This window comes from Cetorhinus maximus, unplaced genomic scaffold (assembly GCF_964194155.1).
Source record: "Cetorhinus maximus unplaced genomic scaffold, sCetMax3.hap1.1 HAP1_SCAFFOLD_510, whole genome shotgun sequence".
In the NCBI taxonomy this organism is placed as follows: domain Eukaryota; kingdom Metazoa; phylum Chordata; class Chondrichthyes; order Lamniformes; family Cetorhinidae; genus Cetorhinus; species Cetorhinus maximus.
The window spans coordinates 80,953-95,491 of NW_027596452.1; the positions used below are offsets into that span (position 1 = coordinate 80,953).

General features: G+C 50.7%; 1 pseudogene; it reads left to right on the forward strand.

Moving 5' to 3' along the window:
• The first annotated feature begins 7,525 nt into the window (after window positions 1-7,525).
• Window positions 7,526-7,704, forward strand: LOC144673914 (U2 spliceosomal RNA; annotated as a pseudogene).
• Window positions 7,705-14,539: the final 6,835 nt, after the last annotated feature.

Here is a 14,539-nt window from a genome sequence, read left to right on the forward strand (position 1 = left end):
CCTTTCCAGGGGATTTTCAATGCTAAAAATAGTTTTCTTACAAACATCTGCTTTCTTTACTTCTCAACATGTACATGTTCCAAAATCCAACTTTCTTTGGAAAAACTCAGCAAGTCTGGCAGCATCGGCCGAGAAGAAATCAGTCAACGTTTCGAGCCCTCATGGCCCTTCAGCAGAACTGAAGCATAGTTTCAACAAGGGAGAAATATAAATTGGTTTAAGGTGGGTGGGGGGGAAGAGACACATTGAGGGTGTGGTGTGAGCAGATAATCAAAAGATGTCAGAGACAAAAGGGTCAAAGAGGTGTTGAAGGTGGTGGTCTTTGTCTGAGAAAAGTGCTAATTAAGAATGCAAGACAGGATATTCAAAGTACAGCTCTAGTGGGGGTGGGGTGGAAAGACTAAAGGTCTTTAGTCTTTCCACCCCACCCCCACTAGAGCTGTACTTTGAATATCCTGTCTTGCATTCTTAATTAGCACTTTTCTCAGACAAAGACCACCACCTTCAACACCTCTTTGACCCTTTTGTCTCTGACATCTTTTGATTATCTGCTCACACTACACCCTCAATGTGTCTCTTCCCCCCCCACCCACCTTAAACCAATTTATATTTCTCCCTTGTTGAAACTATGCTTCAGTTCTGCTGAAGGGCCATGAGGGCTCGAAACGTTGACTGGTTTCTTCTCCGCCGATGCTGCCAGACTTGCTGAGTTTTTCCAGGTAATTCTGTTTTTATTTTGTTTTGGATTTCCAGCATCCGCAGTAGCTTTTAGCTTTTTGTTTTTATCCAACTTTCTTTCTTTCTCTCTCTCTCTCTCTCTCTCTCTCTCACTCACTCACCCGCAGCAGCTACACACAAAAAACACGCACGCTCACCCAACACTCACAGACAGCACTCTCATCTCACAAACACTCTACCTCACTTATACAAAAACAGCTTTCACTTGCAAATACACCTCTCAAACACTCTCTCAGCTGCACCTTTCGCCTCACAACATTTTAAACCAGCTCTCTGCTGCCGCTGCCGCTGCTGCTGCTGACACAGCAACAATCAAAACTCACACCTCAAAGCTCACACACTTTACACAGCTACTCCGAAACCTCTACATCCACATTCACACAATCCTTACATTGCACAAGGAGCCCATTCCGCCCGTCGTGCCTGCACCAGCTCTCCCGGTGAACATTTCACCTCGTGCCTTTCTCCTGCCTTCTCCACGTAACCCGGCACATGCTTTCTTTTCAAATAATCATCTCATTCCCTCTTCAATTGAACCTGCCTCCGCCGCGCTATCAGGTGGTGCATTCCAGACCCTGACCGCTCGCTGCTCCTATCGCTTTTGCTTCTTTTGCCAGTTACTTTAAACCTGTGCCCTCTCCTTCTCGATCCTTGCCCCGGTGCAAACAGTTTCTCCCTATCTACTCTCTCCAGACCCCTCATGATTTTCAATACCTCTATCAAGTCTCCTCTCAGACTTCTTTTCCCCAAGGAATACAGTCCCAACTTCTCCAATCTTACTTCATAACTCAACTTCCTCGCCCCTGGAACCAAACTCGTAAACCTCTTCTGCACTCTCTCCAATGCCTCCACTACCTTCCTAAAATGCAAGTCAAAATGCAATCCCTCAGAGTCGGCATGGCTTTACGAAGAGTAAATCGTGTTTGACTAATTTGCTAGAGTTCTTTGAAGATGTGACAAGCAAAGTGGATAACGGGGATCCTGTAGATGTAGTATGTCTGGACTTCCAGAAGGCATTTGATAAGGTGCCGCACAAAAGATTAATACACAAGATAAGATCACACGCAGCTAAGGGTAATATATTAGCTTGGATAGAGGATTGGCTAACCAACAGAAAGCAGAGAGTCAAGATAAATGGGTCTTTTGTGGATGCCAAGCTGTAACTAGTGGGGTGCCACAGGGTTCGGTCCTCGGCCCCCAACTATTTACTTGGATTCAGGAGTAGAAGGTACTATAGCTAAATTTGCAGATGACACCAAAATAGGTGGGAAAGTAAGTTGCAATGAAGAAATAAGAAATTTACAAATGGATATGGACAGGTTAGGTGAATGGGCCAAAATTTGGCAGATGGAGTTTAACTAAGTTAAATAAGTTTAATAAGTGTGCGGTTATCCATTTTGGTCAGAAGAATAAAAAGGCGACTTATTATTCAAATGGAGAGAAACTTCAGAAATGCTTCAGCACAGAGGGATCTGGGTGTCCTCGCGCACGAATCGCTGAAAGCTAGTATGCAGGTACAGCAGGTAACAAGGAAGGCGAATGGAATCGCTTCTCGGCCTTTTGGCTAAGATCAAGTGTTGCAGGGGCGACACCATGGTCCTACCAAGGCAAGGTCGGGATGGAAGGGCGAAAACCAATCGCAATCCGAATTCATACCGTGGGTTACCTATCACCGTCCGAGTCACGGTGAACCACAGCGACGAAGGAGGATCACCTATGGATCGGGGCTTCTTCACCAGGAGGATCCTGTTGAAGGCGTGCGGCTTCCAAGCTACGGAGATCTTCACCCTGCACGACTCCCGCAAAGGTGGTTATTTTGACGTCACGTTCAAGCAAGTGGCAGACTGCGTCCGGCTCCTGAGGGTGTTCGAGGAGAAGAGAGACCTGCCGGAGATGAAGATCCTGACGGCGGAGCCGCACTTTTCTCTGCCGTTGCAACGGGAACGTGAGGTGATGGTGCATGTGTACAACCCCTTCGTCCCTGTCGCCGACGTGGTCACCTTCCTCACCAGGTACTTCGATAAGGTGGGGAGCGGCACCGAGATTCGAGACGACTTGGGGATCTGGACAGGCAAACGCCTGTTTAAGGTCACGCTAAAGACCGATGGTAAGGGAGCCATTTTCCACCCTCCTTCCAGTTTCGCAATCGGGGGAAACCGTGGCTACCTGGTCTACGCTGGGCAACCCAAGCATTGCCGCTCATGCGGCAAGGCTGGTCATGTGGCGGCCAACTGCAGCGCCTCCCTCTGCAAGATCTGCAAACAGGAAGGGCACCAGACAAAAGACTGCAAACAGGCCAAGTGCTGCAACCTGTGTGGCGAGGCAAGTCACCTCTACAGGACCTGCCCCAAACGCTGCCGTACTTACGCACAGGCAGCCAAAGCCGACCACGGGGAAGCAGAAGAAATGTTCCGTGTCACTCCAACCACCAAGGCCCCCAGGGAGCTCAACGGGACAAAGGAGGACACAGAGAGAGACAAGGTGGAGAAAGAGATTGAGGCAACAGAGAGCCAATCAACAGCACTACCCCCTGAACCTTCCAGTCCTCAGGACAGCGAATCAATGGAGGAGGAGGCAGCAGTGGAAAAGCAGCAGGGGGAGTGGCGGACGGTGAAGAACAAGAAAAGTAAGAGGGAGCGAAGAAGAAGCAAAGGCGTTTCCCAGAGAAGCGGCAAGAGGCGTCTCCCATCCGACACGGATGACAAGGGCAGCAGCTCTTCGGATGAGGAAGTGCCAGAGCGGCACCGACAGAAGAGGCGGCAAAGCTCCAGGGCGTTGGAGGACGAGACACCCGAGCTCCAGAAAATTGGAGACAACAAGGAGACCAACGCACCCCAACTTTGCCTGCAACCTGAGGAGGCCAGTGCACCACAGCCCCTGGAATCTGGGAGCAGTGAGGCAATCATCGCACCCCAGCTCCAGGAAGCCGGGAACAGCAACCCCCCAGAGGGGGTGAGTTTTGGAGAAGCTTCTCCAGCAAAGGTCATCTCAAAATCCGCTCACTACGTGAACCTCCAGATGCCACCGGAGCAGAACACGGCCAAGGAGATCTACCTCAGCCCATCCAAAGTGAAGGAATTTGAGCTCACTACGGGTATGAAGGAGCAGACTAAAGGTCTGGGACTCTCAGAGACAGTGGGTTTGGTAGGAGAATAAATGCTTTAATATGGGTTTAAAGATTGTATCCATAAATGTGCGTAGCATTAAATCTACTACGCGATGTGTTGCGACCTTGGACTACCTAGCCAAGGTCAAAGCTGACCTGTTGTTTCTGCAGGAGTGTGCGATACCGCACCTCAGCTCCTACAGGCAATGGTCACGATGGTGGTCCCACGGGCCATCGATCTGGTCGGGCGGAAACGACTCTCGTTCCTCCGGCCTGGGTATTCTGCTGCGGGGAGGCAACTTCACCGTCTCCGAGGTCAAGGAGGTGGTGGGCGGGCGACTCCTGGTAGCAGACGTAATGTACAAGAACGCTCCACTCCGGTTAATTAACGTGTACGGCCCGGCACAAGGGGCTGAGCGGCTGGAGGTTTTTCAGCAGCTCCCACTGCTGCTGGCGACCTCCAGGCCGGTCATTCTGGGCGGGGACTTCAACTGCATCATCGATGCGGCTGGACGATCCGGCAGGGCCGGAAGCAGATTGGACGCTACGTCCAGATCCCTGATGGAAACAGTTAAGGATGCCAAGCTGCACGACGTCTTCAGCAACCCTGCAGACGGAGCGCAGCGTAGATACACCTGGTCGCGGCCAGACGGGTCCATTCGTTCCAGGATAGACTTCCTGTTTGTGTCCCGTGCATTCACAGTCAGATCCACCGAGGTCAAGCCGGTGTTCTTCTCTGACCACTGCCTCCTACTGGCGGACTGCCACTTGGAGGAAGACCTGAGGGTGGGCAGGGGGGCATGGAAGCTAAATGTGCAACTGCTGACCCCAGAGAACATTGAGGAGCTCAAGAGGGATTACAAAGGTTGGAGAACCGTGAAACCCCTCTTTGAGTCCCTGACACACTGGTGGGAAGTGATCAAGGGAAGCATCAAGAGGTTCTTCATCCTCAAAGGCACCCAGAAAGCTAGAAAGGAACAGAGGGAAATGTCCCGACTCCAGGAAAAGATGCAGAATCTGCTCCGGCTGCAGTCGATGGGGGTCGATGTCAAGGAGGAGCTCCAAGAGGTGAAGGGCCAGCAAGCCTCGCACTTTGCCTCGGAGGCCTCCAAGATCATCTTCCGTTCCAGAGTCCGCTCCGTGGAGCAGGATGAGACGTGCTCACGTTTCTTCTTCCAAAAGGTACACAGAGAGCGCTCTGTGATCAGCAGCCTGAAGGAAGAAGACGGCTCAGTAAAGTCATCACGGTCCGACATTCTGAGGATCAGCAAATCCTTTTATGCCGGACTGTATGACGTGAAGCCCACGGACAGCACGGCCTCCCAGTCCTTCCTGTCCTCTATCACGGAGGTCTTAGACCACAGTACGCGGGAGAGCCTGGACAAACCGCTAACTCCTGAGGAACTGACTAAGGCCCTCGAGTCCTTCGAGAAGAGTAAAACCCCCGGAAGCGACGGCTTGCCGGCGGAGTTGTATTCGGCTCTGTGGGACTTGATCGGCCCAGACCTGCTAGGAGTGTACGAGAGTATGCTCCTGACCGGTAGTATGTCAGAATCCATGAGGAAAGGCATCATCACCCTCATCTACAAGCACAAGGGGGAAAGGGAGGAAATTAGAAATTGGCGACCCATTTCACTGTTGAATGTGGACTATAAGATTCTGTCCAAGGTCATCGCCAACCGGGTCAAATCCGCTCTGGAATTGGTGATTCACCCTGACCAGACCTGCTCTGTGCCAGGCAGGAAGATCTCTGACAGCCTGGCGCTGCTCAGGGATACGATTGCCTATGTACAGGACAGGGGGGTGGATACCTGCCTCATCAGCTTGGATCAGGAGAAGGCCTTTGACAGAATATCGCACACCTACATGGGGGATGTGCTCTCCAAAATGGGGTTTGGGGAGGGAATTCGAAATTGGATCCAACTGCTCTACACTAACATCAGTAGCGCAGTCTCAATCAATGGGTGGGAAACGGATAGCTTTCCGATTAAATCTGGAGTCAGGCAGGGCTGTCCTCTCTCGCCTGTCCTTTTCGTGTGTTGCATAGAACCCTTTGCCGAGTCCATCAGGAAGGATCCGGGCATAAGAGGAGTGACGATCCCAGGCAGTGGAGGCACTCAGGTAAAAGCCTCCCTGTACATGGACGACGTCGCCGTCTTCTGCTCGGATCCGCTGTCGGTGCGCAGACTGATGCACATCTGCGACCAGTTCGAACTGGCCTCGGGAGCCAAGGTAAATCGTGGGAAGAGCGAGGCCATGTTCTTTGGGAACTGGGCTGACCGATCCTTTGTCCCCTTCACTGTCAGGGCTGACGGCCTGAAGGTGCTGGGGATATGGTTCGGAGGGACCGGGGCATGCGTTAGAAACTGGAAGGAGCGAGTGGCTATGGTGAAGAGGAAACTGGGCATGTGGGAGCGACGCTCCCTCTCCATTGCGGGTAAGAACCTGGTCATCAGGTGTGAGGTACTCTCGCTGTTGCTGTACGTGGCGCAGGTCTGGCCCATTCCAGACTCCTGCGCGACGGCGATCACTCGAGCCATCTTCCGCTTTATCTGGAGGTCGAAAATGGATCGTGTCCGCAGGGACGCGATCTACAAGCCTCTAGATAAAGGGGGAAAAAACGTGCCCAACATCGCCCTCATACTGATGGCCACCTTTGTGTGCGGCTGCATCAAGCGGTGCGTAGACCCTCAGTACGCAAACACCAAGTGTCACTACGTGCTGAGGTTCTACCTGTCCCCGGTGTTGCGAAGGATGGGTCTGGCCACGCTGCCGCGGAACGCTCCAAGTAGTTGGACCGTGCCGTACCACCTGTCCCTGGTGGAAAAATTGATGCAGAAAAACACCTTTGACCACAAGTCCATCAGGCAGTGGTCAGCACGTAACGTCCTAGAGGCCCTGAGGGATAAGGAGAGGGTGGACCCTGTGGGATGGTTCCCCGAGCAGACTGTCAAAGTCATTTGGCAGAATGCCTCATCGCCAGAACTTTCCAACAAGCACCAAGACGTAGCTTGGCTGGTGGTGAGAAAGGCCCTCCCCGTCAGATCCTTCCTACACGCCAGGAAGCTCACCCCCTCTGCACGTTGCCCTCGAGGTGGCTGTGGTGGGGAAGAGACCGTTGTCCACCTCCTTGTGGATTGTGCCTTTGCAAAGAAAGTCTGGAGAGAGATGCAGTGGTTGCTGTCGAGGTTCATCCCGAGCAGTTCTGTGACACAGGACTCTGTGCTCTACGGGCTGTTCCCAGGGACACACACCGAGACAAACATCGACTGCAGCTGGAGGATCATCAACTCGGTGAAAGAGGCGCTTTGGTCTGCCCGAAACTTGTTGGTCTTCCAGCACAAAGAGTTGTCCCCGACCGATTGTTGCGGACTGGCACAATCCAAAGTCCAGGACTACGTGCTGAGGGACGCACTAAAGCTTGGGGCAGCTGCCGCAAAGGCGCAATGGGGAAGGGTCGCTGTCTAAGACCTTTCTACCACAGCGCACCGAGAGACTGGGAACTGTTTAGAGCCCCTCGGGCTGTACAGATCAAAATGAAAGGCTGTAAATGATTGTAATATTGTTTGTACTAATGCACCTGGTGATACATTTTGTAAAAGTTTAACCCTGGATTGTACCCTTGTAAGGTTGTTTTTGAAATGGTGTGGAATGTGATTGAAGATATTTTATGAATAAAGTATATTTTTACAAAAAAAAAAAAAAAATCTGTTCTTATCAGTTTAATATCTGATACGTCCCTTATCTGGGGACCATATATTAAATTGATTTTTGGAGCAGGGAGATGGAATAGGGGCTTGCTCCGTCCACTCCACACATCGACCCGGTATTGCAGTATCTCTGGGAACGGTGCACCCTCCCCTTTCCAGGGGATTTTCAATGCTAAAAATAGTTTTCTTACAAACATCTGCTTTCTTTACTTCTCAACATGTACATGTTCCAAAATCCAACTTTCTTTCTTTCTCTCTCTCTCTCTCTCTCTCTCTCTCACTCACTCACTCACCCGCAGCAGCTACACACAAAAAACACGCACTCTCACCCAACACTCGCTGGCAGGGCCGGCAGCAGATTGGACGCTACGTCCAGATCCCTGATGGAAACAGTTAAGGATGCCAAGCTGCACGACGTCTTCAGCAACCCTGCAGACGGAGCGCAGCGTAGATACACCTGGTCGCGGCCAGACGGGTCCATTCGTTCCAGGATAGACTTCCTGTTTGTGTCCCGTGCATTCACAGTCAGATCCACCGAGGTCAAGCCGGTGTTCTTCTCTGACCACTGCCTCCTACTGGCGGACTGCCACTTGGAGAAGGACCTGAGGGTGGGCAGGGGGGCATGGAAGCTAAATGTGCAACTGCTGACCCCAGAGAACATTGAGGAGCTCAAGAGGGATTACAAAGGTTGGAGAACCGTGAAACCCCTCTTTGAGTCCCTGACACACTGGTGGGAAGCGATCAAGGGAAACATCACGAGGTTTTTCATCCTCAAAGGCACCCAGAAAGCTAGAAAGGAACCGAGGGAAATGTCCCGACTCCAGAAAAAGATGCAGAATCTGCTCCGGCTGCAGTCGATGGGGGTCGATGTCAAGGAGGAGCTCCAAGAGGTGAAGGGCCAGCAAGCCTCGCACTTTGCCTCGGAGGCCTCCAAGATCATCTTCCGTTCCAGAGTCCGCTCCATGGAGCAGGATGAGACGTGCTCACGTTTCTTCTTCCAAAAGGTACACAGAGAGCGCTCTGTGATCAGCAGCCTGAAGGAAGAAGACGGCTCAGTAAAGTCATCACGGTCCGACATTCTGAGGATCAGCAAATCCTTTTATGCCGGATTGTATGACGTGAAGCCCACGGACAGCACGGCCTCCCAGTCCTTCCTGTCCTCTATCACGGAGGTCTTAGACCACAGTACGCGGGAGAGCCTGGACAAACCGCTAACTCCTGATGAACTGACTAAGGCCCTCGAGTCCTTGGAGAAGAGTAAAACCCCCGGAAGCGACGGCTTGCCGACGGAGTTGTATTCGGCTCTGTGGGACTTGATCGGGCCAGACCTGCTAGGAGTGTACGAGAGTATGCTCCTGGCCGGTAGTATGTCAGAATCCATGAGGAAAGGCATCATCACCCTCATCTACAAGCACAAGGGGGAAAGGGAGGAAATTAGAAATTGGCGACCCATTTCACTGTTGAATGTGGACTATAAGATTCTGTCCAAGGTCATCACCAACCGGGTCAAATCCGCTCTGGAATTGGTGATTCACCCTGACCAGACCTGCTCTGTGCCAGGCAGGAAGATCTCTGACAGCCTGGCGCTGCTCAGGGATACGATTGCCTATGTACAGGACAGGGGGGTGGATACCTGCCTCATCAGCTTGGATCAGGAGAAGGCCTTTGACAGAATATCCCACACCTACATGGTAGATGTGCGCTCCAAAATGGGGTTTGGGGAGGGAATTCGAAATTGGATCCAACTGCTCTACACTAACATCAGTAGCGCAGTCTCAATCAACGGGTGGGAAACAGATAGCTTTCCGATTAAATCTGGAGTCAGGCAGGGCTGTCCTCTCTCGCCTGTTCTTTTCGTGTGTTGCATAGAACCCTTTGCCGAGTCCATCAGGAAGGATCCGGGCATAAGAGGAGTGACGATCCCAGGCAGTGGAGGCATTCAGGTAAAAGCCTCCCTGTACATGGACGACGTCGCCGTCTTCTGGTCGGATCCGCTGTCGGTGCGCAGACTGATCCACATCTGCGACAAGATAGGATATAAAGCAGTGTAAAGTAAGTTAATAACAAATTGAGAAAGTAAATATGGAACACAAAATATTTTAAAACGAGGGCACAGGTTAAAAACATGATCCTAATTTCTGTTGAACTGAATGAGGCGAGTCATTACAGTGCGTGACCGATTTGTTTAAGTGTGCGGGCCCATTAAATTTTTTGCACAGCCGCGCAAATTTAAAGGGGCTTATGTGGCGGTGTGTCTGTGAGGAAACGTTGACTGTGACCTCTCCTCATATCTTGTATCCCACTGTGAAACCATCTTCAGCTCCCAAATTGCACTCAGACAATGTGCTATATTTGCATATTGTGCAGGAGTCGGGGGAGGGGTCATGGGGCTGCCCCTTGTCTCTGTACTTGAAAACTGTCTCTAATGGCAGCCAGGCAGCAACTGTTGTGCTTACTCAAAGCCAACCTGAAGAAAAGGCAAGACATGTTGGGTGCTGAGAGGGAGAAGCATTGCCACTTTAGGTTCTACTTGGATTTTACTGAGGTAAAAGGTGATTGAAAAAGTCAAGCATTTCTCCCCTAGCAGTTACCACTGAGGACAAATAATAGCGAGCGCTGATCTGTCACTGAGCACTGAGGCCGGCCAAGGGGAGGCATCTGAAAGCTGCAGAGAAAGCAAGAAGCCAGGATGGACGACTGAGAATACAGAAAAATACTGGCTGAGGTAGACAGCAAAAACTGTGACACAAGCTCAGGTAAGCGTGGTGTTTTGCAGTTCAAGTGCATCACTTTGTGACAGTATAGATATTTTTCACTTTCCTAGGATAAGGCTGTTCCCTTTCTAGAAGTTAGAAGCAGCCGTGCAGATGTATTTTCTGCGCTCCTTTGCTTGCCTGCTGAATAGGACTGATTGGAGGTGAAAAGGTGATTAAAAGAGAGCCGACATCATTGCAGGCTGGCAGATGGTGTGCTGTGCTGTGCACGCAGGTGGTTTTGTTGTTTGGCTTGTATGTGACTTCTGGTTGAAGCTGAAAGATTTCTAAAATTTTGAAGGAAATAATCTTTGAGAAGGGGAGAAACATTTTCAACATTTTAACAGGATCTAAGGCTGTTCACTGTGTCGTACCTGTACTTATCCTTGCTGCCACCTGTCTTCTCACTGCTGATCATCATCTTGTGTTATTATAATGATATAATGCATTGGACCTATTTACTGTGACTTCATAACATGACACATTTCCCTTCTGGTGATGTCATGCTGACATCCCGTAAAGGAAATAGACCAACAGTCAGCCCAAAAGAAGGCCCAATGCCAAGCAAAGGAAGCCCATAACGAGGATGCTAGACAGCTCGTACAAAAGAAAGCAGGGCATCAGGAAACAACTCAACAGCAGCTGACGTAGTACTCTCCAGGTTCAGTGCAGGAGAAGTACTGGAATCAGTAAAAACTAATGCCCCTACATGTACGAACATACAACTTAGGAGCAGGAGTAGGCCACTGGGCCCCAAGAGCCTGCTCCACTATTCAGAAGATCATGGCTGATCTGATTGCAACCTCAACCCCACATTCCTGCCTACCACCGATAACCTTCCACCCCGCCTTGTTAATCTATCCAGCTCTGTCTTGAAAATATTCAAAGACCCTGTTTCCACCACCTTTTGAGGAAGAGAGTTCCAAAGACTCACTACGCTCTGAGAGAAACGCTCCTGACTTTGCCTTCCCTGTAGATGTGGAAGGAGTTTAGCTGCATGCCAGGTCAGCCGGCAAGCTCCACAGACTGATCGGCGCAGGCTTGGAGGGCCGAAATACATGTTCCTGTGCTGTACGTTTTTTTTGTTCTTTGTTCTTTGACTGCCCAAACTGAAAGCAAAGACAAAAATACAGCAGGCCTCGATCGAAGAACTCCTCTGCGCTGTGAGCTAGTTGCTCACACGGAAACTCAGCTACAAAGACTCGTGGATTGTCTCTCATGCCTGTCACGTGTTCTCCCTTGTGACTGACCGTTTCTCGAAATTTCCCATTACCTGCCAGTTACACGACACATCTAGCGTAACCATTGCAGGAAGGAACATTGCAGACATTTCAAAATGGTCATAACAGACAGTCAGACAGTGCAATGGTATTTAAGTTGCCTACATAGATCATGTTTCACTCTGAGGTGCTTCAAGGCAAAAGTGATACATGTAGTATTCACTGGAAACATTCACCGTGTGTCTTACAGCCCGAGGAGCCTATGCAAATCCCAGCCCCTTGGTGCACTATGGCTGAAAGGTCGTAGACAGCCACCTTTCCCCATTGCGCCTCTGCCCCAAACTTTAGTGCGTCCCTCAGCACGTAGTCCTGGACCTTGGAATGTGCCAACTCTTTGCAATGGAAGACCAAGAAGTTTCAGGCAGCCAAAGAGCGTCTTTCACCGAGTTGATCCTCCGGCTGCAGTTGATGCTTGTCTCGGCGTGTGTCCCTGGGAACAGCCCGTAGAGCACAGTGTCCGGACCTGTGTCACGGAACTGCTCGGGATGAACCTCGACAAGAACCACGGCCACTCTCTTCAGACCTTTTCTGCAAAGGCAGATTCCACAAGGAGGTGGGCAACGGTCTCTTCCCCACCACAGCCACCTCGAGGGCAACGTGCAGAGGGGGTGAGGCTCCTGGCGTGTAGGAAGGACCTGACGGCAAGGTCCTTTCTCACCACCAGCCAAGCTACGTCTTTGTGCTTGTTGGAAGGTTCTGGTGATGAGGCATTCTGCCAAATGACCCTGACAGTCTGTTCGGCGAACCATCCGACGGGATCCACCATCTCCTTTTCCCGCAGGGCCTCTAGGGTGATACGTGCTAACCACTGCCTGATGGACTTGCGGTTCCTCTGCATAATTTTTCCACACGGGACAGGTGATATGGCACTTGGAGCTTTCCGTGGCAGCGTGACCAGACCCATCCTTCGCAACACCAGGGACAGGTAGAACCTCAGCACGTAGTGACGCTTGGTGTTTGGGTCTACACACAGCTTGATACAGCCATACACAAAGGTGGCCATCAGGATGAGGGTGATGTTGGGCATGTTTTCTCCCCCTTCATCCAGAGGTTTTTTACATCATGTCCCTGCAAACATGGTCCACTTTTGACCTCCAGACAAAGCGGAAGTTGGCTCGCGTGATCGCCACAGCGCAGGAGTGAGGAATGGGCCAGACCTGCGCCATGTACAACACTGAGAGTGCCTCACGCCTGATGAGCAGGTTCTTACCCGCAATGGAGAGGGAGCTTTGCTCCCACAAGCCCAGTTCTTTTCTCACCATGGCTACTCGCTCCTTCCAGTTTCTAACGCATTCCCTGGTCCCTCCGAACCATATCCCCAGCAGCTTCAGGCAGTCTGACCTGCTGGTGAAAGGGACAAAGCTTAGTTCAGTTCCCAAAGGGCACGGCCTCGCTCTTGCCACGGTTTACCCTTGGCACCCGAGGCCGGTTCGAAGTGGTCGCAGGTGTTGATCGGTCTGCGCACCGATGTGTGAAAAGTGGGGAGTTGACCGTACTACCGCATCACCACACTGCCCCAGGTCCAATAGCATGGCGGAATGTATATACTGTAAAGTGCTTACTTATGAAATGTCAGCAAAGTAAACAAGGCTTGTGACGGCCTGTCACAATGCTACACCTTAGAGCGACAGCGCTCAGTGCAACCACTCCTTCACCAGCAGAATTACAGTGCGAACAACCCTTCCCAGTCATCATTGGACAAAAGGTATGACTACAACACCCAACCGATGGAACATGAAATCCGGCAGAAATCAGCAGCATCTGTCCAGAACCATGATCAGATCAAGTACGAGCACCCATTGTGAAGAAACCGATGGCGAATCAGGGAAGTACCAGAACAAGAAACACCAAGTAACCCCATCGCAAGCAGAACGCGATCTAAGACACGATCCCAGCGCAAGACTCCTACAGACAACCAGAATTGTGAGAACGTACGGCAATCTCAAACCAACTTCACAGTATCAACGAACCACCATTCCGTCCCAGGGACTCATAAGGTGATCACTTTGTACAATTGTAGGTTCAAACACAGAAGAGCAATTTGTTGTAATGTAAATAGTTCTTATTATTTAAGGGTACAGCTTGGAGTTGTTGTGGTATACCTTTAAAGAGCGTATCTAAAATTGCTGTGCATCGCCAGGCAGGGTGTGACGTGTATATACTCATGTATAATTCTCGGGCCGATGATAGGAGCTGTCCTAGAGACCTAGATATTGTTGTATATATTTCATCTCTTCAAATCAAAGAATTGAGTTAGCGATCCTCTTTGTGTCGTCGGTGTGTTTGCGTAAGGTGGAAAACACAACATGGAGGACCCCCATTTAAAGTGAATGGCAAAAGAACTAAGGCGACATGAGGAGAAACCTTCTTGCGCAGCGAGTGGTTAGAATCTGCAATGCACTGCCTGAGAGTGTGCTGGGGGCACTTTCAAGAGTGGCTTTCAAAAGAGAATCGGATAATTATCTGAAGAGAAAATATTTGCAGGGCTATGGGGAAAAGGCAGGTGAGTGGCACTAGGGGAGTTGCTCTTGCAAAGAGCTAGCACAGACACGACAGGCCGAATGGCCTCCTTTTCTGCTCTAACCAATCTAGGACTGTATGTGTGCAGCTCTGCACACTTGCTTGCTGCATTGTCACTCACGCCCTGCAAGACACGCAACTGCTTTCAAAAGCTTCTTCCACAGCAGCCTCTGACACTGACGTCCATGTGGATAGGCACAACCCTCTCCCATCTGATTGGTGGAATACTGCCGATCTACATAACTCTGATGCAGTCTCACTGAAAGAGAGAGAACAAAGGCAACTTTTCCAATTAGAAATCCCGGGACAAATATGCCAACAGTGAAACCGTCAGTGCTTAGATATATATATACATAAGTCTTTGAACGCTGTCAGTCTGCTTTAAAGGAGGGAAGGCAGATGGCACTCGGGGAAGTCAAGGGCGGCGCCGGC